General features: G+C 38.1%; 1 long non-coding RNA gene across 2 annotated transcripts in view; it reads left to right on the top strand.

The window, feature by feature from the left end:
- The window catches only part of LOC103009902 (uncharacterized), a 117,949-nt gene that overhangs the window by 29,298 nt on the left and 60,935 nt on the right, over positions 1 to 27,716 (top strand). The window contains exon 3 of one of the 2 annotated variants that reach the window (XR_009008427.1): positions 2,455 to 2,547. The exons of the other annotated variant lie outside the window; for it this stretch is intronic. This is a non-coding gene — a long non-coding RNA (uncharacterized LOC103009902). The remainder of the gene's footprint in view (positions 1 to 2,454; positions 2,548 to 27,716) is intronic. 2 annotated transcript variants of the gene reach the window in all.

The following is a 27,716-nucleotide window of genomic DNA, read 5'->3' as shown; positions in this document are numbered from 1 at the left end:
TGGGTGGACTTCTGTGATATAATTGTTCTCCAGTTTGTGAGTTAGCTACCCAGCAGTTATGGGATTTGATTTTATTGTGATTGACTCCCTCCTACCATCTCATTGCAGCTTCTCCTTTGTCTTTGGATGTGGGGTATGTTTTTTGGTGAATTCCAGTGTCTTCCTGCCATTGATTGTTCAGCAGTTGTGATTCTGGTGCTCTCACAAGAGGGAGTCTCCAGAGCTCTGCTTTTCCAAATGTGGTGAGATGGAAAAAATGGGTCAAATGACTTGAACTGACATTTCACAAAAGAAGGTCTCAAAGTTGTTTTTATGAAGTTCAAATGACATCTTAGTGCTTAAAATGGTACCTTCACTTTTCTTTGGCCAGCTCTTGGATTCTTTCCTGCGTCGTGAAGCCAAGAACCCTCACTTGGTAGTCAGTCCATCCTAAGGACTCTTGCAGGTCTCAGGACATGGCATCTCCCTCTCCTGCCAGAGAGCAACACTCCACTGTGTGCAGCAGGCAGTGGGCAGGACATGGCAGGCTGTTGTAACTTCTTTTAAATTCTGATTTTATTCATTTGGGTCCTCTCTTTTTCTTGATCAGTCTGGCTAAAGGTTTATCAATGTTTTTATCTTTTTAAAGAACCAGCTCTTAGTTTTTTTGGCCTTTTCTATTTTTTTTTGTTTGTTTTTTTACTGGTTTCTTTAAGTGTAAGGTTAGGTTTTTTGTTTGAGATTTTTCTTATTTCCCAAAGTAGGCTTGTATCGCTATAAACTTCCCTCTTAGAACTGCTTTTGTTACATTCCATAGATTTTGGATTGTTTTATTTTCATTTTCATTTGTCTCCAGGTATTACTTAATCTCTTCTTTGATTTCTTTAGTGACCTATTGGTTGTTTAGCAGTGTATTGTTTTGCCTCCACATTTTTGTTTTGTTTTGTTTTGTTTTTTGCATTTTCTTGTAGTGATTTCTAGTCTAATATCTTTGTGGTCAGAAGAGATGTTTCATATTATTTCAGTCTCCTTAAATTTACTGAGACTTGTTTTGTGGCCTAGGATGTGATCTATCCTGGTGAATATGCCCTGTGCACTTGGAAAGAATGTCTGTCTCACTGATTTTGGATAGAATGTTCTATATATATCTATGAAGTCCATCTGATCTAATGGGTCATTTAAGGCCAGTGTTTCCTTATTGATTTTCTGTCTGGATGGTCTGTCCATTGAGGTAAGTGGAGTAGTAAAGTCCCCTACTATTATTAGATTACTCTCAATTTTTCCCTTTATGTTTGTTAATATTTGCTGTATGTATTTAGGTGCTCCTATGTGGGGTTCATTTACATTTATAATTGTTATATCTTCTTGTAGGATAGATCTCTTTATCATTATGTAGTGTTCTTCTTTGTCTCTTGTTACACTTACACTCTTTATTTTAAAGTCAGTTTCATCTAATGTAAGTATTGCTACTCAAGCTTCCCTTTCCTTTTGTTTCCCCTCAGTTTTAGCCTGTGTGTGTGTTTAGACTTGAAGGCAGCATATATGTGGGTCTTGTTTTTTTGTTTGTTTGTTTTTTTAATCCATTCAGCCACTCTATGTCTTTTGACTGGAGCATTTAGTCCATTTACATTTATAATAATTATTGATAGGTATGAACTTGTTATCATCTTGTTAATTGTTTTGGGGTTGTTTTTGTAGTTCTTTTCTGCTCCTTTCTTCTTTTGGTGTCTTGCCTTGTTATTTGATGACTACCTTTAGTGCTGTGTTTGGATTTCTTTCTCTTTTGTGTGTGTGAATCTGTTACAGATTTTTGGTTTGTAGTTACTATGAGGTTGATATATAGCAGTCTATATATATATACGTGATTATTTTGATGATGATGATGATCAAACTTAAGTTGATGATCACTTAAGTTCAAACACATTCTAACAACCCTGCATTCTTTTGCCCCCGACATGTTTAATGTTTTTGACATCATATTTTACATATTTTTATTTTTTTAATCCCTTAAATACTTACTGTGGATACAGATGATTTTACTACTTTTGTCTTTAACCTTCCTACTAGATTTGTATGTGATTGATCCACTACCTTTACTGCATATTTGCCTTTACTAATGAGATTTTTTATTTCATAATTTTCATATTTCTAGTTATGATCTTTTCCACTTAGAGAAGTACTTTTAATTTTTTTGTAAAACTAGTTTGGTGGTGCTGGACTCTTTTAGCTTTTGCTGTCTGTAAAACTCTTTATCTCTCCTTCAAATCTGAATGACAGCCTTGCTGGGTAGAGTATTCTTGGTTGTAGTTTTTCCTTTTATTACTTTAAATATATCGTGCAACTCCCTTTTGGCCTGCAAAATTTCTGCTGAAAAGTCAGGTGACAATCTTATGGGAATTCCCTTGTACATTACTAGTTGCTTTGCCTTTGATGCTTTTGGGATTCTCTCTTTAATTTTTGCTATTTTAATTACAGTGTGTCTTGGTGTGGACCTCTTTGAGTTGATCTTATTTGGGACTCTCTGATCTTATTTGCTTCCTGTACCTGAATGTCTGTTTCATTTTGCAGGTAAGGGAATTTTTCAGATATTATATCTTCAAATATGTTCTCTGCCCCTTTCTCTCTCTCTTCTCCTTCTGGGAACCCTATAATGTGAATGTTAGTACACTTGATGTTCTCAAGAGGTCTCTTAAACTGTCTTCATTTTTAAAAATTATTATTTTCTTTTTTCTCTTCAGCTTGGGTGATTTTCACTGTTCCATCATCCAGTTCACTGATTTGTTCCTTTGTATCATCTAATCTACTGTGATTCCTTCTAGCATGTTTTTAATTTCAGTTATTGTACTCTTCAGTTCTGTTTGGTTCTTCTTTACATTTTCTAACTCTTTGTTAAACTTCTCACTGTGTTCATCCATTCTTCTCCCAAGTTTGATGAGCGTCTTTATTATCATTACCTTGAATTGTTTATTGGGTAGATTATCTCCACTTCACTTAGTTCTTCCTCTGTGGTTTTATCTTGTTCTTTCATTTGTTACATATTCCTTTGTCACCTCATTTAGCCTAATTCTCTGTGTTTATTTGTGTATATTAGGTAAGTCAGTTACATTTCCCAATCTTGTGGAAGTGGCCTTATATAGGAGACATTTTATGGGACCCAACAGCATACTCCCTTCTTGTCACCAGAGCTATATGCTGTAGGGGTGCCTCCTATGTGGGCTGAGTGGGCCCTTCTGTTGTGGTGAGGCTGCCTATTGTGGGCGAGCTGGTAGGCAGGGGTGGTCCTTGGCTCTGTTGGTTGCCAGGCCTGCCTCATGTGGAGGCTGCCAGCTACTGGTGGGCAAAGCCATGGCATACCTGGCTGTCCCATGACTCTTGCCAGCCCACTGGTAAGTGGGTAAGCACCTGTCACTAATAGCCTAGAGGGAAGACTCAAAAATGGCACTTGCTAGCACCAGTCCTCATGGTAGAATGAGCACCCCCAAATGGATGTCACCAGTGTCTGTGTCCCCAGGGGTAGTCCCAGTTTCCTGTTGCCTCTCTGGGAGGCTCTCCAAGATCAGCAAGTGGATCTAACTCAGGATACTTTCAAATTACTGTCTCTACGCTAGGTCTCAGAGCATGTGAGAATTTGTATGAGCCCTTTAAGAGCAGAGTCTGTTTCCTACAGCCCTCTGGCTCTCCTGTATGAAAGCCCTGCTGGCCTTCAAAACCAGATGTTCTGGTGGCTCATGTTCTTGGTCTAGGACCCCCTTCTGAGGATCCCAATGTGGGGCTCAGTCCCCTCACTCCTTGGGGAGAACCTCTGCAACTGTTATTATCCTCCCATTTGTGGCTCACCTACCCAGGAATGTGGGTCTTGACTATATAGTATCTCCACCCCTCCTACCTGTCTCATTGTGGTTCCTTCTTTATATTTTTATTGTGAAAAATCTTTTTTGTGTGTGTGCTAATCTTTAGATCATTCTTATTGATAGTTTCTCTGTAATTAGTTGTAATTTTGGTGTGCCCATAGGAGGAGGTGAGCTCAGGGTCTTCCTACTCCACCATCTTGACCACTCCCGAATATAACACACATTCTTTAAAAACAAATGAACACATTATTTTTAAAACTATCTTACTTATTAAGACTATTAGTATTTCATCAAATTTGTTTGTAGAAATGTTAAATGGGATCTGGTAACATTTAACTTCTCAGGATGGCTTCTTTGAATGAGGCTAAACATTGCCATACCCATTGTACCTCATCTACAATTTGTTTTTATTTGCAACCTCAATATATTGATTAGGTGCTCAGCATTATAAGCACTAAAGAGGTAGTATAAAATCAATCCTATTCCTCAAGAAATTTATTTAGTGAGATATGGCCTATATACAGGAAACAGCAAGGAACTGCACAATTATTTATAAGATAATAACTATATGCACATTAAGTTGTATATTCTATAAATCCTGTTCTTGCTACTCTGAGAGTGGGAAGGTTTAGGACAGGTTGGATAGAGACATCAGCCATTAAAGTTTAAGCCAGATAAAGGACTCCAGAGACAGTATCAAGTAGGTTAATTAATTATCTGGAGTAGCTAGAAGAAATAAGAGATAAAAAATAAGTATAAAGCATTGTCTAAGTCAAAAACCTGGAGAATGTTACTGAAACTGAATCTGTTGTCAGATGCAAGGAATGAATGTTTAGCTAAAAGCCAGAAGACAAATCAGGGTTCATGATTTTGTCAACACAAGAAAACAGTGGGAGAAAGGAATAACATGGCAATGAGGTTAACGGATTTGTCACTCTCAGTGTGAGAAGGGCTGGATTACTTGAAGCTCCCTGTTAGTTACCAGAGACGTTTACCTATTTCTGAAGCTTAATTGTTATTGGGTGTGGGTCACATGCTGAATATGTGAGGGGGCCTGAATTAAAGGAAATTGATTACGGGGTGATTTTCCTTCTGACTACTACACAAACACCCAGGCTTGGCCTTTCAAGGAAGGGAAGACTTTCCAAGGATTGCCTTTGAAGGAGTCAGTTTTCTTTAGTAGGAGGTTCTATTCCGTCTCTGTGCCTTATGGCCCCGGGCATTTGCCTGCTCTGATCTGTTCACTATGATTATTGTGTAGACACCTCCCAGGTTCCTGACGTGCAATCATTCATTCCATAGTCCATCTGGCCTTTGACTGTGGCTCCATTCCCAATTTGTAGCTCTGCTCCTGTCCTTTGAACTAGACTTTGGTGTTTGGTTTCTTCTTTTTGATTCTTGGCCTGCTCTCAAAAGAGTGTTCTAATAATCATTCCCACTTCAAATCATTCCCACTTCAAACTGCTTCACTTTAATTTTTCTGTAAGGACTCAATCCCCATTTCTGTAGGGACCATACCCCCCATTTTTGATCATGGAGTAATGCCTCAACCCAAATCACTGGACCTTACATGAGGGATTCACGTCAGTGGTTGTTCACTTGTGTTTTCCTCTACTATATACCAGACAAAGTACCAGGACTAGCTATAATAATGGCAAAGTCCAGATCATTCCCTACTGTGTATTTTGGCTCCTTGTCTTTGGCAGTTGGGATAAGTTGCAAAGGAACTGGGTTCTGAGTGAAGTTCTAGGGACATGTGCACAGGGATTAGTGAAAATGAATTTGGGATGCAGGGATGGAAAACCTGGAAGTGGAAGACCCCCCCATTTTATGGGTCAGGAAGCTTGTTCTTGTGTAGGTTAGAAAGAAGTAATAGGAGTAATAGGTGGCACACATCTGTTATGAGAAGAGCCACAGAGTCTTCTCTTTGTATTGCCTCCCTAAGTGTTCAAGACTGTCAATTTAAGCTTTCATTTATTTAACAGATACTCACTGAGCACCTACCATATATGTATTAGGCAGCAGGCTAGAGCTTGAGGATACAATAGTGAACAAAAACAGACATGGTCCCTATTGGTATTAAGCTTACAAGCTAAGTGGGAGAAAGACATCATACATTAAACCAAAAATTACATAATGGAAATTAATGCTAGATATAACATAATAATATAACTATCCCACTTAAGCAAATATAAATATAATAATATAACTATAATTAATGGAAAGCTATAACTATGTTTAGTGCTATGAGGATGAAGTACATAATACTATAAGAGAGTATAAAAGTGCTTCCCTGAGAAATTATGGCTGATCTGAGATCTTAAGGGAAAAGAGGAATTAACCCCTGTAAAGGAGAGATGAAGTACATCCAATCTTAGTCCCTGTAGTAAAAGGAATTATCGTGGCTTCAAGTAGTTGAAAGAAGGCTATTGTTACCAGTGTCAGAAAGCTATGAAAAACATTTTGCCAGATGAGTCTAAGAAGCAGGTAACGTCCAAGGAAGTAAAGGAGGGCTATGGTAAGAATTTCTGTCTTTAACCAAAGAAAGATGGGTTGCCATTGAAGTGTATTAAGCCAGAGAGTGCGATGATTTGTGTTTTGAAAAGATCATCCTAATTGCTTATGTGGAGGAGACCAAAAAGATATAGGGAGACCGGTCAGAATGCTGATTTGGTAGGTTCCGCAACATACAATGCTGGCTTAGACTGCCATGTTAGTGGTGGAGGAAACTGGAAGGAGTTGGATTTAAGACAGATTTTGAAGTCAGAGCCAATAGGACTTGCTGATGAATTGGTCCAATCTCTGACCCCTCCAATTGTTCCTTGATCTTTTAGAAGATCATCTTTTTGATGATCCCATCTCCTATTTTATGAAGAAAATAGAAGCCATTAGACAAGAACTCTCTCTTATACCTGCCAACAAACGTGTACTAGAGAGGGTCTTAGAGGAAGGGGTATCTTCAGGGGACAAATTTCAATTAAAGAAAGGGAATAAAGTGAGAGCTCAAGAGAAGCTTCTAAGGATACAGAGGAGTTTTCTGGATAAGTCCTGGTTATTGTATTGGGCTCTTTACTAAAGTTTGGAATTGGAGTAAAAGGTGAGGACTGATCTGAAGAAAGGAGGTGAAAAGTGTTATGGTTATGATGGTGAAATAGAGGATGGATGACCGTACAATTTGTCTTATAATGCAAGGCATGGTGAATTTCTTTGAGGCAGATGGACAGTGGGAAGTGGACCAGAGGATTTGACCAGGGTTGTCATAAACATAGCAATTGCCAACCCACATGTTCGGTCTGGACAATGCTGACTGTAGAAACTGAAGATTCACGTGCTGTAGTGACTGGGTAATGGTGGATATTAAAACCATCTCTCTTGTGTCAGGAGATGTCCATAACTCATTTGGGGTATTTTGGATTTCTTCCAGGAATTGACTTGTGGCAAAGGTTATGGTGATGCTAGGCCTAAAGGAAAGCAGTGGGCATGAAACCCATATTTGTTGAAGAAGGGATATAAAAACTGCTAAAGGCCAACTTCTCTGTTATGAGATGAGTGACCTAGTCATATTGCTTATTTGATATGTAGCCCTGGACTTTTCTTTCTTTCTGTATCTGGTGGATCATTCTTTTTCATCTTCATCTGTGGATAATGAGTAGGAGAGGGATGAATTCAGATATTGCACTCTAGAAACACGATAATTGCAATACATGGTATCACTCTAAATTGTCAGATAGTTTATGGATTTGGAACGCCTCCTTAATTAGCAGGGCCACAGGCTCTGAAGCAGAATGTGATTAATGTAAAGGATACTTTGTGCCCCATCTTGGTGGAAGCACTAAGAATTATACTAAATCTATATGAAGGGGAAGGGTTATGATGAACCATGGTAACAGTTTTTTAATGAGCTCTGAGGATCAGGTGTAATTTTTCCTAGGGTATTTTGAGCCTGCTTTGATTCTAGATGCAAATCTTATAAGCAGTGGTATGCATCAGAACATTTTGTCAGAAAAGAGGATTACCATATATACTTATGGGTCATGTTTGGGGTCTTGAATGGACCCCAGCATCTAGCCAGGTCAACATTTGTCTTTGATTCACTTTTGTAAAAACAACTCCTTGATTCTTCAAGGCTGCTTCCAGTCATTCTGGAGATCCCTCGGATGCTGTTTGGCCCAAATATCTGCCTCTTGCTGCCCTCTGATAAAGTCTTTCTCTTCTAGCTGTGGTTCTAGGGCCATGTCAACCTTCGAGCAAAGAGTCTCAGACATGATTAACCTTGTCCATCAATAAAGTCATAAATTTCTTTTGCCTTATATGTACCTGATATATACATGATATAAAGTTTGACTTCCCAGAAGAATATGAAACACAGCACCTGACATATGCTTAGCTCTCTTTTCATTTGTGCTGTTCTTTGTTAAGAACATCAGGTTATGGAGCAATTTTATGCCCTCTCAATACGTGTATTCACACCTTAAAGACAGTGTTTACAGTGAGCGAATCAGTTTCATATATTGCGTAATTAATTATTGTCACAGATAACTTTCTCTAGAAAGTTAAGAACAGGCAGAGTTCATCTCAGCCTGAGGTACCCTTAAGGCAGGGATTCCTCCATGGAGATGATGGAGGCCTCTATGATGAGAGGAGGAGACGGATGGTAGGGTGTGATTGAGACTGAGGTGAAGAGGATCTTCCACTCTTGAAAGGTAATTACCATTTCTACATCACTGACATCTTCTCTCTTTCCTCTAACTTACATGGCTGGAAAGGGTATCATTCAGGGTTCTTTCAGGATAATAGAATCGCTATAAAATTTTGGGGAATAAGGGATTTATTAAAAGTGAAAGGAGCTGTGAAAATGAAATTTTGGAAGAGTGGAGTCAGAGACCCAGAGAAATCATCACCAATCAGAACCTTCTAAATATCTGCCTGGTAGACAAGTTGAAGTTTGCAGGGAAAAGCAAGAAGCCAAGTACTTCAGGCTGCCAAAGTGCAGCAGTGAAGGAGAAACTTGAGGTGGGATCTATGGAAATTGCTGCCTCTGGGAAGTTATTGCCTTCATGTAGCTACTGCCTCTGTGGGTCCACAGTCAAATACTTGGTGGAGAGCCTGGGGTCACTGTTGGCCAGCAGGGCCAGCAGCTGTGAGGATGAGCCAAATGCAGGGGAGGATAAGGTGGGACTTGCTAATATTCTGTGTCTGTTGTCACCATGTCTGACAACAATGACTTTCTGACAGCGATGGCCTCTGCTTCACTTTTGCCTTTTATTTTATTTTATTTTTTTTAAACATCTTTATTGGAGTATAATTGCTTTACAATGTTGTGTTAGTTTCTGCTTTATAACAAAGTGAATCAGTTATACATATACATATGTTCCCATATCTCTTCCCTCTTGCATCTCCCTCCCTCCCACCCTCCCTATCCCACCCCTCTAGGTGGTCACAAAGCACAGAGCTGATCTCCCTGTGCTATGCGGCTGCTTCCCACTAGCTATCTATTTTACATTTGGTAGTGTATATATGTCCATGCCACTCTCTCACCGTGTCACATCTTACTCCTCCCCCTCCCCATATCCTCAAGTCCATTCTCTAGTAGGTCTGTGTCTTTATTCCCATCTTGCCACTAGGTTCTTCATGACCTTTTTTTTTTTTTTTTCCTTAGATTCCATATATATGTGTTAGCATACTGTGTTTGCTTTTCTCCTTCTGACTTTCTTCACTCTGTATGACAGACTCTTAACTCCATCCACCTCACTACAAATACCTCCATTTCATTTCTTTTTATGGCTGAGTAATATGCCATTGTATATATGTGCCACATCTTCTTCATCCATTCATCCGATGATGGACACTTAGGTTGCTTCCATGTCCTGGCTATTGTAAATAGAGCTGCAATGAACATTTTGGTACATGACTCTTTTTGAATTATGGTTTTCTCAGGGTATATGCCCAGTAGTGGGATTGCTGGGTCATATGGTATTTCTATTTTTAGTTTTTTAAGGAACCTCCATACTGTTCTCCATAGTGGCTGTATCAATTTACATTCCCACCAACAGTGCAAGAGGGTTCCCTTTCCCCCACACCCTCATGCAGTTCCTCTTTTGGTCAACTCTAACCTAGTAACACAGAGAGAAAAGAATTTTGAGTAATGTAGTTTTCAGCATTAGCTAAATTCACACAATCCAGCATAGACATTCAAACCCAAAGGTCTCAGAGATACATTTACTGGAGTTTCCTCAGAGGTGAAGATGGTATAGTGGTCCTAGGGCCACAAAACCCAGGCAATCATATAAGGCCATATTTTTTGACATATCTAGATCATGGAGAATCAAATCAAAATAAAACACCAGAGTATTCTAATGGCTAAAGAGTATCACCAAATACTTAAATTCCTCCAAGGGTATACAAAAGACCATTTCCCTAATAATGCTCCCTTGAATGTGGATTAGATTTCATGCTCCTTCTGAGTTGGTCTAAAGCCTTGCGGGTGGACAGCCTTATACCGGCGCAGCTTTGGAGTTGCAATAGATCCTGGCAGAATTGGGGTTTCTCATTCTTCTCTTTAAAGAGTACCAGGGCCAAAAAAAAAAAAAAAAAAAAAAAGAGTACCAGGGCCCCAGCAAAGGAATAAAGAGGGTTGAGAGATTGCCATAGAGATTTCATCTATGGAATTCTAAAGGGCAGAAATCTTCTAAGAGTGAAGCACATTCCCTTTACTTTTTTGGATTTGAGCCACAGATGCAAAATAGATCATGCAGTCAACTGTAAATTTACAGTTATTATCTGCTCCCTGTTTTAAACACACCATTTAATAGGCCAAATATTTTATATTTATATATATCCTCAAGAATGAGAGCATCAGGTAAAACTGTTCAATGGCCTGTGGGAATGCTACACTCAAGTGAAGTTCAGTGTCTAAGTGCTCCAGGAGTTCACAGCATTGTGTGTCTCTAGTTAGTTGATGATAATAGCCCTCTAACAGCATATACCTAGCTAACATATATGCCCGGACATGTTCCCCCTAATGTTCTAGCTTCTTCTTTGTCTTATTCTTCTCTTCCACAGTCTTCCTCTCCACTTGTCTGTCTACACTGAAAACTCCTTCTTCTGTGAAGGAGATCATAGCTACAAGGAGGTATAGACAACTATGTATGGAAGTCTGATGAAGATTTTTGGTCAAGTTTCTTGGATAAGCAGTCCAGGCTATCTTATCCCAGTGTGGTGACATTGTGATACACCACCTGGATCCCTTCAATGAAGGCCTGATGCCTCAGCTGCTGAAGGAGCTATCTACAGATAGCCATCAGGTTTCAGCACCTTCAGAGATTGCCTCAGTTCCAGAGACCCACATGGGAAGTCCTATATCCAATAGTGGATTGAGTATAAAGGCCTTGCCATCTGAAAGACCATTCTAGCTCCAAAGCTTCTAACGGGGTTGGGTGGAGCTTTACTCGCTTCTCCCTCTCCCCTCTCCTGCTTCCTCTTCTCCCTTCCACAGGTGTCAATCCCATGGGTACTCCTTAGTCCCAAGAGTACTCACTGTACACTAAACTCAATCTCAGAACCTGCTTTCTAGGAATCCAAGCTGCAAGACCTGAAGAGCTTGTGAGTCTTTCTTGGAGCTGTGCTTGAAAAGACAGATGACTAATCCTCCCCTCTGCCTTCCTCCCCTCAGATAATAGCCTTGTAGTGAGGTTATGGATTAAAGGTGCATTGTCACAGTAAAAAAAAGTGCTACTGGAGTTTAGAAGGAAGAAAATGATCAGTGAGAGTTCAAGAAGTGAAGAAAGGCTTTCCAAAGACTATGGTGTTTATATGGTCTATGAAAGATGATAGAGCATGTCATGACAGTAAGACACAAGAGACTATCCTGTTCTCCTTTTCCTCTCCAATTTATTCTCCACTCTGCTACTACCTATTTTGATGCCCGAATAGGGTCAGATTGCCATTCTTCTTAAAATCCCCAAATTCCTTTTATTACTCTTGGTATGGAGTTGAAACTCAAAGAATCTGTGACCTGGATCCTCCCTCACTTCTCTGACCTCATCTCTCATTCCTCAGCTCTACTGAATTTCATTTAGTTTCACCAAAGTACCATGCTAATGCATTCCTGGGCCTTTTCACATATAGTTCTTCTTGCTTAGACTACTGTTTTCTTCTATTACCAAGCTGACTCCAACTTATATTTCAGGACTCAACTTCAATGTCGCTTCCCTGGGAAACCTTTCCTGTCAATGCAGTTGCCTTTTTTGCCGCCCCCCCACCTCCCCATAACACCCTGTACTTCCCCGGGAATAACACTTAGAAAATTTTGTTTTAATTTTTGTTTTCCTTAAACACTATACACTACCTAATAACACATAATGTTTGTTGAGGGCTTACTATGTGTCAGGACCTGTTCTATGCACTTGATATGTATTATTTCCTTTAATCTTTACAATAAAATTATGATACTATATTACCCCTTTTTGACAGATAAGGAAATAGAGGCAAATGGAAGTTAAGGAACCTCACACAGTAAGAAACCTCACAGTAAGTGGTATTTTAACCTGTGTTTTAACTTGATCTGTCTGGTTCTGGAGCCTGTGCCACCACTACATTGTGGTTTGGTGTCTACTACATGGTAAACACTAAACAAATATTTATTGAATGAATGAGTTTAATAGGCCCAACCAGAAGAGAAGAAGAATACTCAGGATTATTTGGAATAAAGCAGGGAAGTTAGGTCCAGATTATGGAATCTCTAGGACCCTGAGATATAGTTTAGATCTTAGGTGGTTGGGAATAAGGACTTACTGTTGAAATCACTTTAAAAAGGAGATTCGGTTGGCAACAGTTTATGCAATTTCTACTCTCTGCCTTCTACCTCAACCTTCAACTTGAAATTAGAACAAGTAGAAAGGGGTATGATGAAGCATTAATGGAAAAATTCAATAGTGCATAAGATCTAAAGGCTGAATTTTCTGTTTTCTTTAACCGAAGGTCATATATATTTAAAGAAGCAGAAAGTATCTTTTTCAGATAATTTTATGGCATGACTATTAGGATTTTATATTTTAAAAACATGAATAGATTTTTGAAAAATCAGTTACTTTCTATAGGATGTTTAGGGGAAAACCATATTTTTTTGAGAATTAAGTTATATGTCTTTACCAAAGCTTGTATTATATACATATATATGTATATTTTTTGACAGATTCCTTTTCTTAAAAAAACTTCTTTTTCCAGTTAGGATTTTAGGGTTCATGTTAAACCCAAAATATTAAAATCAACTGTGACAATCTATAACTTTTAATACTTTCTGTTCGTTCCATGTTCACAAGGTAAATAATACTTTTTGTTGCAAACAAAGCCATCTATTGGACCAAGTGTCTTAACTAGAAAACTTCGCTGTTAATCTCTAAGTGCGAAATTCCACCCTCAAGTATGTTTGTTGAGGGTGGTAAAGACTTAAAAATCATTGTCCTCCAAAGTGATCTGACTACATTGGATGAATAGTCATGGGGCTTACCCAGGAATAGTGTTAAGTATCATAACATTCCACTTTTTTCTCCACCCCATCCCCATTACCCCACCCCTCATTTTTACTCATATTACAGAGTGAGAAATTGTAACAATATTTCCCTCTTATAATTCTAGTTGTTCTCACTCCAAAATGCCTTGATTATTTCAAAGCTGTTAATCCAGGGTCTTCTGTTCTAAATTTTTATTTTTTCATTTTGTTTCCCCATACATGTACTATGTTACTGATGTACATTGTGACAATCTAGGGATACACATTAGAGTTTTAGTGAAACAGACATGACTAGACTAACAGGAGAGGACTTGCCTTTGCATAGTTGAAAGGCTCTCTTTGTTGCCTTTGGCAGTATATATCTAAATCTGTACATTCCTGTTTTTAGAATTCGGGAATACAAAGGTTGGAAGATATATAGTCATACCTTACATCACAGAATGTCTAAGTGTGATCAGAACCTAGCATAGTATTTATTATCAAGAATTGTAGGGCTTCCCTGGTGGCGCAGTGGTTGAGAATCTGCCTGCTAATGCAGGGGACACGGGTTCGAGCCCTGGTCTGGGAAGATCCCACATGCCACGGAGCACCTGGGCCCGTGAGCCACAACTACTGAGCCTGCGCGTCTGGAGCCTGTGCCCCGCAACGGGAGGGGCCGCGATAGTGAAAGGCCCGCGCACCGCGATGAAGAGCGGTCCCCGCACCGCGATGAAGAGTGGCCCCCACTTGCCGCAACTAGAGAAAGCCCTCGCACGAACCGAAGACCCAACACAGCCAAAAATAAAAATAAATAAATAAATAAATAAAGTAGCTATAAAAAAAAAAAAAAAATTAAAAAAAAAAAAAAAAAAAGAATTGTAGAGAGCCTTGCATCTTGGAAGTGAAAACTGCAGTCATTTACAAATAATAAAGGAATGTTTCCATTTATATGCTGTAAAAAGTTATATGACTATAACTGTAAATTCTATTCTCATTCTCTCTTGCTCCCTCTCTTCTTCCCTCCTTCCCTTCATTCTTCTATCTGTAGAGTTTGATAGCTGATGTAAGTAACAGAGAAAATTTACCATACTTTGAAGAATATTATCTTTAACGTATTTCAATATGTGTAACTATTAGTTTTAGGACACACTTAGACTACTGAGTTGCAAATCAAAATGCAAAAGAATTTAAGCGACTGGAAACGTAATGTAATATATACTATAACGTGATATAATAATATATTACGATATGATATGTACTCAGAAAAAGAAGCCCAGAAAGACCCAATCTAAGTAAATCACTTTGGAGGTCTTGTGGAGAGCACTTCAAAAAGATAGGCAGTAATTCTTTGGAACAACTGAAATTGAGGCCCATGCTACTTCAATTGTGAGAGACAAGTCATAAATATTAAAACATAATGAATAAAGGAAACAGACAGGAGTTTTTAATATGAGCCTCAATCAAAATTCACAAAGAAAGAAGTTTTGATTTTTGGCATTGATTTGCGATTGAGCTGTTTCTTTCATGGGCAACTCTATGTAGTGCAGGGTGAAATGTGAGGCTCTTGGGATTTATTCATTATTAAAGATGGTTGATAAATCTTGTAAGCAATGTTGAAAAGCAAAACTAGCTATATGTAATCATTTATTTTAACATACGACAAATGAGGTATTTTGAAACAATAGGGAAGTGAATGAGGAAGATTTTATCAAAAAAGTAAATATCAAAATACAATAAATGGGCTGAACACAATTTGAAGAGATTTATAAAACACAGAAGAGCATATCTGGACATCTTAAAATAATAATTGGGAAAATATTAGGCTCTATATTGACAGAAACAATATCTATGTCATAAACTGTTATCTATGTCATAAACTGTCATAAACTGTTTATACAAAGTGATAAGCTAAATACCAAATTCTCAAAAAAAGAACAGAAAGTATAATTTGACTCAGTTAACAAGAAAAGATTAATAATGAGACGTGAAAATGACCAGTTTCAGTAGTAATTAAAATGTGATTTGAAATAGCAACATATTATAATTTTATTCCTATGTTTAATTTCAGAGAAATAAAAATGGTGAGATTATTTTGAAATTGTTATATGTTGCTGGTATCAGTATAAATTGCTCAAACCATTTTGTGAAGTTATTAGGCAATAAATATAAAAAGGTATGCAATGTATTCTCCCTTTGATTCTCTAATTCTCATAGGAATTTATTCTTGTGAAAAATGCCAAAGAAGAAAAAAGGATATGCATTATGATTTCATAGGGTGGGGAAGGGAAAAATACAAAATGGCCATTGATAGGGAATTGCTTAAATAAATTATGATGCAGGAACTCAATGGAATACTATGTTGCCATTTATAAGGGATATTTGGGGTATATGGGAACCATAGGTGTTTCTCAATAACTAATATTTAAGAAAAATAATTTGTTTGCAAGAGGTAGGCAGTAAAATCAAAGCATAATAGATCAGGGCAAAAGAAGGAGAATGGCTTTCAAGTCCAAAGTATATAATTGTAACCTGAATGAACTTACTGGCACATTTAATGAAAGAATGTGCCAACTGAGGATAGGGTTGTTCAGCAATGGAAACAACAACAAAAAAAGGAGAGGTCTTGAAGACAAAACAGGTGCGTGCCCATTCAGCACTGATTAGGACATTATTATCTTGCTTAGAGGTACTTAAAGCAGTTATGGGGACAGACATTCAAATTACTCAGGGATTCTTTTCTTGTCTGTAGTCCATTCTAATCAGGCTACCTCCCCATCATTAGACATCTCATGGAGTTTGCCTAGACGGATAGAATGTGATAGGAAGGTCAAAGCAAACACAGGACCGTAGGCTTGCATCTTTACTTCTTTACTTCTCATTGTAAATTAATAAATGGCTATTCTAGTTTCATCATATGTCAGTCTCTTTAAGGTTTGTTGGAATGAATGAGGCCCCGTACTCAATCAATTCTGGGACAGGGAAAAAATTGGGTGTCCCAGTCTGTAAAATGAGGGGATAGTGAAGAATTTACCAAGGTAAGTGGCACCTTGTGGACATGACTAATCACCTGGAGTTCCACAGGTGACACCCTATTTCATTTTACGAAGTCTTTGAGCATCACCACATTAAGAAGATCATTATGAATCCATGCAGCAGGGAGAAAAACTGTTTTGCTATAATTTTAAATAAAAAGTTAAAGCATAACATTTTGTCTATCACAAAAGCAACAATTTAAAATATAGATGAATATGGGCACAATAATAAGGGAACAAGGGAAAAGAAACAGTGACTGTGTTAGAGGGACACGCCAATAATACACATTTTTTTCTACTGCCATTTTGTTTGTTTACTTAATAAAAATCAGGAGAAAAAGTTCTGCATTATATAAATATAAAATGTTATAATAATAACAATATAAGTAATACAAATAATAGCATATTTAATAATAATTAAATGATAAAATGTATATTAAGCAATACTAATTTTAGAGTCATTTTCATTTCTAATTGACCCATGAATCTGTTAAGGCCAATGCATGGTAACAGAGAAAATTGTAATTCAAGATAAAGGTGCAGGGACTTCCCTGGTGGTCCAGGGGTTAAGACTCCACACTCCCACTAGATCCCACATGCCGCAACTAAGAGCTCATATGCCACAACTAAAGATCCCACATGGGGCCATGAAGATCTCACATGCTGCAACTAAGAACTGGAGCAGCTAAATAAATAAATAAATAAATATTAAAAGAAACAAAAAACAAAATAAAGGTGCAATAGCCACATAACTATATATCGCATACCAAAAAGAGTATTTTCTAGACGTGTGACTTTCCAGTTCTCAGACAAGTGAAAGCATATTGTGCATTAAAAGTCACCTTCTAAACCATACTAAAGACTTTGAATAATCTCTGGTAAATTACTTGGTAACTAATATACAAATAGAAAGTCTGGTTATATATGCTTGTAATTTCCTTTTTAACAAGCAAGTCATTTTGCTGGTTTACTTCATTCTTGATTTTCCCTTTCTTTTTCCCAAGTTATTGAAACAACTTAAAATAAATTTTTTTGCATCTCCTAGTTTCTCATAGTCAAGTTAAAATTTATGAGAAATAAATTTTTTACGGAGACACTCATTATTAAGAGGCTTAACATAATGATTTCCATCTACCTCCTTAGCAGTTAAAGGTTTTTATAGATCATCATGATTTATGACTTAAATATTAAGTGAAGTTTATTGTGAAGGCTACCAGTAATGGACTTGTAGAACAAAATAGAGTCAAATGTGAGCATTACCCAAATATATGTTTGAGATTTAAATTTTAACCTTAAGTATTTAAGTAAAATTTTGTTCAAATAGTGATTCAGTATAAGCAGAAGTGTTATCACTCCAATTCTCTCTTCTGTGTTTTCTTTCTTTTAATCTCTGTCTTTTCATCATTGAGTCAGCTTAGTGAAAGTCTGCACCTCCCTCTAGAATATGAAAATGGCAGTCACTTTTCACTCATTCTGAGGGAGAAATACTCTTCTCAAGAGGAGCCCTCAGGCTTCCCTGGTGGCTCAGTGGTTAAGAATCCGCCTGCCAATGCAGGGAACACTGGTTCGAGCCCTGATCTGGGAAGTTCCCACATGCCGCGGAGCAACTAAGCCCGTGCACCACAACTACTGAGCCTGCGCTCTAGAGCCCACGAGCCACAACTACTGAAGCCCACGCGCCTAGAGCCCTGCTCCACAACAAAAGAAGCCACCGCAATGAGAAGCTCGTGCACCGCAACGAAGAGTAGCCCCTGCTCGCCGCAACTAGAGAAAACCCGCTTGCAGCAACAAAGACCCAAAGCAGCCAAAAATAAAATAAAATAAAAAAATAAGGAGGAACTCTCTTAGTGCCTCCACATTCTGCTTTCCAGGGTTCAGCATCAAAGGCTCTTCTTATCCCCAGTCCTCCTTGATTGTCCTACCACTGGCTGGTGTGGAAGCTGAAGGAGCCATTGGATCTGAGTCAGTGACTCCTTATCAGTTCAGAGCAATTTCTCAGGAATAACAGGAAACAAGGAATCGTGGACTATGATGTTAAAATAAACTACACCGGTAGAAAAGCCAGGAGACAGCAGATTTTACTGTGAAAAAGGAATGAGTGGAGCTAATTGTGTCTCTGGGTACGTCATATCTCCAGTCAGTCTTCAAAACTGAATTCAAGTAAGTTGAAACATATTTGGTTAGTCTCTATGTTTCTCATTCATGACGAGTATAAATGTGAATTTAGAGTTAGTTTTAAATGAATGATCTGCTTTTTGTTTGTTTCTAGATGCATTTTATTCTGCAGTGACTCTTACCTGAAAGCTCTGGGATACATTTGTGGGCACAGATGTATACAGGATATGAAAACATAGATAGACAGTGATAGACCAATTTTAAGAGGTTATAAAAGATATATAGGACATAATACTCTTAAATACACCAAACATCTCCCACCTCCATAGTCAAACACAGGTATGTAAGAGGAAGGGAAAGACACCCATGAAAATTATAAACATGTTATTCAACATAAACTACAAATAGGCATCAAAGGAAGATTCAAGTAAAAAAAAAATATGGAGAGAGATTAATACAGATAAAATACGTAAATTTGGATGCTAGTAGTTCCACGTATCATGTTGATTAAAAAAAAATCTTGCAATTATTTAAGAAAGTAAATTTAAAAGGCTTTTCCACCAAAATAAATACAAATGCCTTCTCCACTGTCCCTAATCAATTTAAAAATGATCCATGTTAAAATACACCACATGTGTTGAGTTGAGTAGTCTTGAGGTTATATTTCTCTGTGAACTAGATTTATATTTATGTTAATGCAGTCTTGGATTATATTAACTTAAAGTATCCACACCATATTTTAGCTTTTTGTGAGACCGGGATCCACTAAAATATTCTAATTCTATTCACATGATCACTATCCCATATTTCTGAGATTGAGTTTTTTAATTTAAGGACAGAACTTTTTATTAATGACTGCTAAATTTTATCTCATTACCTTCACTTCTTTATTTTAGTGAGTTAAGGTAATCATTTTGAATCTTGATTCTGCTATGGATCATATTATTTACTGTTGACAAGCTTTTTCTGGAAAACCTAGTGAATATTTTAGGCGTTGTGGGTCATGGGTCTTTGTTACATATCATTCTTTTTCTTTCATTAACAAACAAACAAAAAAACAAACTCTTCTAAATGTAAAGACCATTCTTAGCCCAAGGACCATACAATGGCAGGCGTCAGACCAGATTTGGCCTGCTGTAGTTTGCTGACCCCTGATCAACTGAATTGGTTATCTATTGCTGTATAACAAATTATTCCCACAATTTAATGGCTTAAAATACAAAACAATATTATCTCAGAGTTTCTGTGGGTCAGGAATCCAGGGCATGGCTTATCTGGTTACCTCTGCCTGGAAGTCCTGTAACAGGCTGTAATGAAGGTGTCTGGGGTGCAGTCACATGTGAAACCTCAACTAAGAGAAGATCTGTTTCTGAGCTCACCCGTGTGGTTTTTGGCAGAATTCAGTTCCTCCAGGGCTGTTGGCCAGAGGTCTCTCTCAGTTCCTTGTCAGGGAGGCCTCTCCACAGGGCAGCTGGATTCTATCACAGCGAGTTAGCAAGAGAGAGCCAGAAAAAAGCATGCAAAATGGAGGCCATAATCTCTTCGCAACCTAATTTCAGAAGCAACTCCCATCACTTTTGCTGTATTATATTCATTAGAAGTGAGTTATTAGGACCAGTTTGCACACAAGGGGAGGGGATCCCACAAAGGTGTGACTACCAGGAGGCAGGAATAATTGGGGTCATCTTAGAGGCTGCCTGCCACATCTATCCACCCAGAATTTTCCGCAACTTAAACAAAGCATGCTTTGTTCACCAGGTTTTTGATAAAAATATTGAGAAAGAAGTGTTCATGACAGAGTGTTGTGGCATGATTTTTACCTCTCAGATTGACTCCAGACCACTAACTAATACTATGAATATTGTTGGTTGCATACCTGTAAATTCTCAATTGTGGTGCGATCTAACTATTTTGTCATCATATCCTTGGAGATCTCAGGGAACATTTTAGTCAAATATATTTTAAAAATCACACTATTTATGCATCACTGGATAGGTGAAATCAAGTTAAAATAAGCTGTAAGGACTGTCTTGAAGAATAAAATAAGTCATTGCAATACTATAGCTCAAAGGATATAATAAAGAGAGGACCAGTTCCATCAGCCTTACCTTCATGACAGGCAATTTTAGAGATGATTGCATCTTATATGAGCCTCGATTTTTTTAATCAACTAGTGAAGCTGCCATTCTTCCACTTCCATTTGTGCTCACCTAGAAAGATTTACATTTTTTAAAAAAATAGCCAACAGACCAAATCAGGGATAAATTATACTTTATAAATATTTTGACAGTAAATCACAATTATGGTCAGATTCAGGGACTTTTTTTTCTTTTTTTTAAATTTATTTATTTTATTTATTTATCTCTGGCTGCGTTGGGTCTTCGTTGCTGTGTGGGCTTTCTCTAGTCGTGGCAAGCAGGGGCTACTGTTCATTGCGGTGCACGGGCTTCTCACTGCGGTGGCTTCTCTTGTTGTGGAGCATGGGCTCTATGCGCGTGGGCTTCAGTAGTTGTGGCATGTGGGCTCAGTAGTTGTGGTTCACAAACTTAGCTGCTCCGTGGCATGTGGGATCTTTCCGAACCAGGGCTCGAACCCGTGTCCCCTGCATTGGTAGGCGGATTCTTAACCACTGAGCCACCAGGGAAGCCCCAGGGACCTTTTAAAATTAGAGAATACCGGTCATTAACACCTGCCATCTAGATAGCAACCATATACCAATGTTTCTACTGCTTCAAGAAAGAAGTATAATACTCTAACCAGATTTGACAATATAAAGTGCCATAGTTTTAAGTGCTGTATCACTCAAACTTCATTCTCACTGACAACCCAAATAGTTTGCGACTCTTTCCCCATGTAATATAGTAATGACTACTTACTGGGTGCATACTATGAGCCAAACACAGTGCTAAACAAGTTTATATGGATTTTCTTATTAATTTTTCTTAATTCTGGGAGGTAGGTACTACCATTATGTGCATTTTACAAAGAAATTAAGCATCTTGCCTGTGGCATTTACCATTCAGCTGGTAAATGATGAAGCCAAATTTTAAAGTCCAATAGCCTAAGTCCAGAGTACTTCTTAAAGCAGAGGCACAAGAGTAGCATTTGCTTATTTGAAAACTGCTAAGGAAAGTTTTCCTAGGAAACGTGGTTGAATGATTTACTAGTTATTAATTATTTTTTTTGTTTGACACCACTAGATGGCAACATTTTCAAAAGTTTTTATTGCTTAAGGTGGAAAAGTAACTCAACTTTATTATCATTTAAAAAATTCAGCTTTATTGAAGTATAATTGACAAATAAAATTGTAAGATATCTAAATTGTATATTGTGATGAATTGATATACATATACATTGTGAAAGGATTCCCCCCTTTTAGTTAATTAACCTAGCCCTCACCACCCAGATTTATTTAAAAATTTTTTTTAGAATATTTCAGTTCTACTCCCTTAACAAATTTCAGTTATACAATCCAGTGTTATCAACTATAGTGTCACCATGTTTTATATTAGATCCTCAGGCTTTACTCATCTTACAGCTGAAATTCTGTACCTTTTTACCAACCTCTCCTCATTTGCCCCACCCCCCAGCTCCTGGCAACCACTATTCTACTTTAGGTTTCTATGAATTTGACTTTTTTTTAAAAAAGATTCCACATGATCCACATGAGTGATGCCATGCAGTTATTTGTCTGTCTTTGTCTAGCTTATTTCACTTAGCACAAGGCCTGTAAGTTCTATCTATGTTATCGCAAGTGGAGGGATTTCCTTTCTCATGGTTGAATAATATTCCATTGTATGTATATATGTATATATATATATATATATACATACACAAACAATGCACATATTCTATATATATTACATTTTCTTTATCCATTTATTTGTTGATGGACACTTAGGTTGTTTCCATATTTTGGCTATTGTGAGAAATGCTACAATGAACATGGGAGTGCAGGCATCACTTCAATATTCTGTTTTCATTTCTTTTCTATATACACCCAAAAGTGGGATTGTTGGATCATATGGTAGTTCTATTTTTCATCTTTTAAGGAGCTTCTCTACTCTTTTCCATAGTGGCTGCACCAATTTACATTCCCACAAACAGTGTACAAGTGTTCTCTCTTCTCCATATCATCACCAATACTGTCCATCTCTTGATTTCTTTGATGATAGCCATTCTAACAGGTGTGAGGTGGTATTTCATTGTGGCTTTGATTTGTACTTTTATGATAATTAGTGATGTTGAGCACCTTTTCATGTACCTGTTGGCCATTTGTATGTCTTCTTTGGAAAAATGCCTACTCAGTTCCTCTGCTTGTTTTTAAATTGGATTGTTTGGTTTTAAGCTATTAAGTTGTATGACTTTATATATATTTTGGACATTAACGCTTTATCAGATGTATGATTTGCAAATATTTTCTCCCATTCCATAGGTTGTCTTTCTATATTGTTGATGTTTTCTTTTGCTATGCAGAAGTTTTTTAGTTTGATGTGTCCCACTTGTTTATTTTTGCTATCATTGTCTTTCCTTTTGATGTCAAATCTAAAAAATTATTACCAAGACCAATGTCAAGGAAATTACCCCCTATGTTTTTGTCTAGGAATTTTATAGTTTCAGGTTTCAAATTCAAATCTTTAATTCATTTTGAGTTAATTTTTGTGAATGGTGTAAGATAGAAATATACGTTCTTTTTTTTTTTTTTTTTTTTGGCATTAGTCTGTCCAGTTTTCCCAACATTTATTGACAAGATTATCCTTTCCCCCTTGTATATTCTTGGCTCTCTTTGTCATAAATTAAATGACCATATATGCATGGGTTTATTTCTGGGCTCTCTATTCTGTTCCACTGATCCATGTGTCTGTTTTTATGCCAATACCATACTGTTTGGATTACTCTAGTTTTGTAATATAGTTTGAAAGCAGGATGCGTGATGTCTTCAGCTTTGTGCTTTATATATATATATATATTCTTTTCAATATATACTATCATGTCATTTGCAAATAGAGACAATTTTATTTTTTCCCTGGTTCCCTTTTATTTCTTTTTTGTGCCTAACTGCTATGGCTAGGACTCCCAGTACTATGTTGAGTAAGAGTAGTGACAGTGAGAATCCTTGTCTTTTTCCTGATCTTAGAGGAAAAGCTTTCAGCTTTTCACTGTTGAATATGATGTTAACTGTGGCTTGTCATATACGGCCTTTATTATTTTGAGGTACAGTCCCTCTATACCTACTTTGTTGAGAGTTTTTATCATAAATGGATGTTAAATTTTGTCAAATACCTTTTCAGCATCTATTGAGATGATCATTATGATTTTCATTCTTCATTTTATTAATGTGATGTATTACACTGATTGATTTATGTTGAACCATCCTTGAATCCCAGGAAAAAATGCCATTTGATCATGGTGTATGATCCTTTAACTGTTCTATTGAATTCAATTTGCTAATATTTTGTTGAGGATTTTTGCACCTATATTCATCAGGGATATTGGTCAATTTTCTTTTCTTGTAATATCCTTGTCTGGTTTTGATATCAGGGTGATGCTGGCCTTGTAAAATGAGTTTGGAAGTGTCCCCTCACTTTCTATTTTTTGAAAGAGTTTGAGAAGAATTGGTATTAGTTCTTCTTTTTTTAAAAATAAATTTATTTATTAATTTTTTGCTGCATTGGGTCTTCTTTGCTGCACGCGGGCTTTCTCTAATTTCAGCGAGTGGGAGCTACTCTTTGTTGTGGTGCATGGGCTTCTCATTGCGGTGGCTTCTTTTGTTGCAGAGCTCAGGCTCTAGGTGTGCAGGCTTCAGTAGTTGTGGCTCACAGGCTCTAGAGCACAGGCTCAGTAGTTGTGGCACACAGGATTAGTTGCTCCGCAGCATGTGGGATCTTCCCAGACCAGGGATCGAACCCATGTCCCCTGCATTGGCAGGCATATTCTTAACCACTGTGCCACCAGGGAAGTCTATTAGTTCTCCTTTAAATGTTTGGTAGAATTCACCAGTGAAGCCATTTTGTCCTGGACTTTTCTTTGTTGGGAGGCTTTTGATTACTGATTCAATTTCCTTACTAGTAATTGGTCTGTTCAGATTTTCCATTTCTTCATGTCTCAGTTTTGGTACACTGTATATTTCTAGGAATTTATCCATTTCTTTATAGGTTGTTTAATTTTTTGGCATCAATTTTATTATTGCCTGGTTTTCTATGAATGAATTATTTATCTTTGATTGGCCAAATTATAATTGCTTTACTTGTAGGAAACATTTTCAATGGTGTAATATAACAATGGCAGAGATTTAAGTGGACAAAAATTGGAGTGTTATGTGTAGTGTTTGTGTGGATTTTTTTTGGTCAAAATTAGTAAATTTTACTTAAACTTCAAAAAATAAAATAATAAAAGAAAGCAGCTTTTGCTTTGCTCTTCAGGAGGATCAGATGTAACAACCCAGAGTAGGAACTACCCCTAAGAAGTTAAAATACACTTTACCCCAAATCAAGCCACATGCAAGAAGGATCCTGGATTTGGGGACAGGTCTGATGTAGGTGGGGCAGGAAGGAGAACACCACAGTGGGTGACTGGGTTCTGAGACAGGACAAGTGGAGAGCAAGACAAAAGTCCTGGCAGAAATGGGACCAGAACTTCAACAGGAAACTCTGTCACAAGGAGCTATGTACAAAGGAGCCGGACTGGGGCCTGCAGCCCGTGGGGAAGGGGAGGAATGCAGAGCACCCTGAAGCCGCCCTTCGCCTTGCCAGGTGCCACTGCCCCCTGCTCACCCTCAGTTCTCCTCATCACTGTCATCTGGGCTGATGGCTGGGCTGGTGAGGCTATAGGGGGGCTGGTGGGTGAGTAGCTAGGGGAGGTGGGCGAGTAGGTCGAGCCTTTGGGGGAAGCAGGAGAGTAGGTGGGGCTGGTGGGTGAGTACTTGGGGGAGGTGGGTGAGTAGGTGGGCGAATACTTGGGGGAGGTTGGGGTATAGACCGGAGAGGCTGGTAAGTAGGAGATGTTGGTGAGTATTTTGGGGTGGTGGGCGAGTAGGTGGGACTGGTAGGAGAGTACTTGGGGGAGGTGGACAAATATTTCGGGCTTGTAGGCGAGTACTTGGGAGAGGTTGGGGTGTACTCTGGTGAGCTGTGGCTGTAGGAAGGACTGGTTGGGGTGTACTTGGCCAGAGGTCGGGCTGTAGCTGCGAGGGCTGGGGCTGTAGCTGGGCGAGCTTGGGGTATAGATGGGAGACTGTAGTTTGTATCGTGGGCTCAAAGAGGAGTAGCTTGGCGAGGTCGGGGAGAAGCTGGGTGAAGTCGGAGAGTAGCTTGGAGCGGTTGGGCTGTAGTTGGGGCTCCTCAGTGTGTAGTTGGGACTAGTAGGTGAGTAGCTGGGGGATGTTGGGCTATAGCTGGGTGACATCTGGGTGTAATTAGGACTGGTTGGAGAATAGTTAGGGCTGGTGGGTGAGTAGCTTGGGGAAGCTGGTGAGTAGCTGCTTGGTGATGTAGGCGAGTAGCTGGGCAAGGTGGGAGAGTAGCTGGGTGAAGCTGGTGAGTAGCTGGGAGGGGTTATATATATATATTCTTTTTCAGATCCTTTCCCTTATAGTTTATTACAAGATATTGAATATAGTTTACTGTGCTTGACAGTAGGACCTTGTTGTCTATTTATTTTATATATAGTAGTTTGTATCTGCTAATCCCATACTCCTAAGGTATACACCCCCCTTCCCCTTTGGTAACCAGAAGATTGCTTTCTATGTCTGTGAGTCTGTTCCTATTTTGTAAATAAGTTCATCTGTATCATTTTTTAAGATTCCACATATAAGTGATATCATATGATATTTCTCTTTGTCTGACTTACTTCACTTAGTATGATTATCTCTAGGTCCATCCATGTTGCTGCAAATGGCATTATTTCATTCTTTTTTATGGGTGAGTAATATTCCATTATATATACATAAATACCACATCACCTTTATCCATTCATCTGTTGATGGACATTTAGGTTGCTTCCATGTCTTGGCTACTGTAAATAGTGCTACTATGAACATTGGGGTGCATGTACCTTTTCGGATTGAATTTTGTCTGGATGCATGCCTAGGAGTAGGATTGTTAGATCATATGCTAACTCTATTTTTAGTTTTTAAAGGAAGCTCCATACTGTTTTCCATAATGGCTCATACCAATTTACGTTCCTACTAACAGTGTAGGAGGATTCTCTTTTCTCCACACCCTTTCCAGCATTTATTTAAATAATAGACTTTTTGATGATGGCCATTCTGACTGGTGTGAAGTGATACCTCATTGTAGCTTTGATTTGCATTTCTCTAATAATTAGCAATATTTAGCATCTTTTCATGTGCTTGTTGGCCATCTGTATGTCTTCTTTGGAGAAATGTCTATTTAGATCTCCTGAACAATGTCAAATACTTTAAAAGCACTTTTCAGAAAAAAACACTTTAGTGACTTTACAAGTAAAATTTGTACTGCCTGGAATGGAACTCTCCTCCTTTACATCATATACTCTTGTATATATTTTAAGGCCTAACTTATATATGTATCATCTTCCTCTGTGATGCCTCTCCTTCTAATGCAGGCAGAGTCTTCTAACTGCATCATCACAGCATGATCCATTTGAGCCTTTGATATATTACATATGTACCAGTGATATACTGATGTGTCTATACTTCCACTCCATTGAGAACATCTCATAAGCAGTCTTTTTGAAATTAATATTTGTAAACCTCTCCCCATCCCACCCCAGTCTCCGTCCACAGTGCTTAGTATTGTATCTGACACGGTAGTTTTTCAATACCTGAATTTTTTAAAAAATGACATAATATTTTAACATATCACAACCTATTTATCTAATCCTCTACCAGTGGCATTTGTGTCCCCCCACACACATTTTTGTTATTACATACAATGCTTCAGAAAACATCCTTGTTCCTGTCTTGTATGTGCGTGAGAATTTCTTTAGGAATTCTAGAGGCAGAATTTGTGGATCACAGAGTACATATAATATGTGTAGTTTCAATCATAGTTGACATTTGGTACTCATTTTGGCTGCTCATTTATTAATTTGCCCTCCTATGCTTTGGGAACTTCCCATTTTGTTAATATGGTGGGAGGCAGAGCCTACTTTCCACTATAAACACTGAAAATGTCAAATACTTGCTATCTCAGCTTCCTTTGCACCTAGGGTGTGGACACATGATCTTGCTTGGGTACTTGGAATTGGGAGTTAATGAATCAGGTGAGA

Source organism: Balaenoptera acutorostrata, chromosome 5 (assembly GCF_949987535.1).
Source record: "Balaenoptera acutorostrata chromosome 5, mBalAcu1.1, whole genome shotgun sequence".
Lineage (NCBI taxonomy): Eukaryota > Metazoa > Chordata > Mammalia > Artiodactyla > Balaenopteridae > Balaenoptera > Balaenoptera acutorostrata.
Note: the sequence above shows the minus strand (reverse complement) of the source record. Positions and strands in the feature narration are given on the sequence as shown.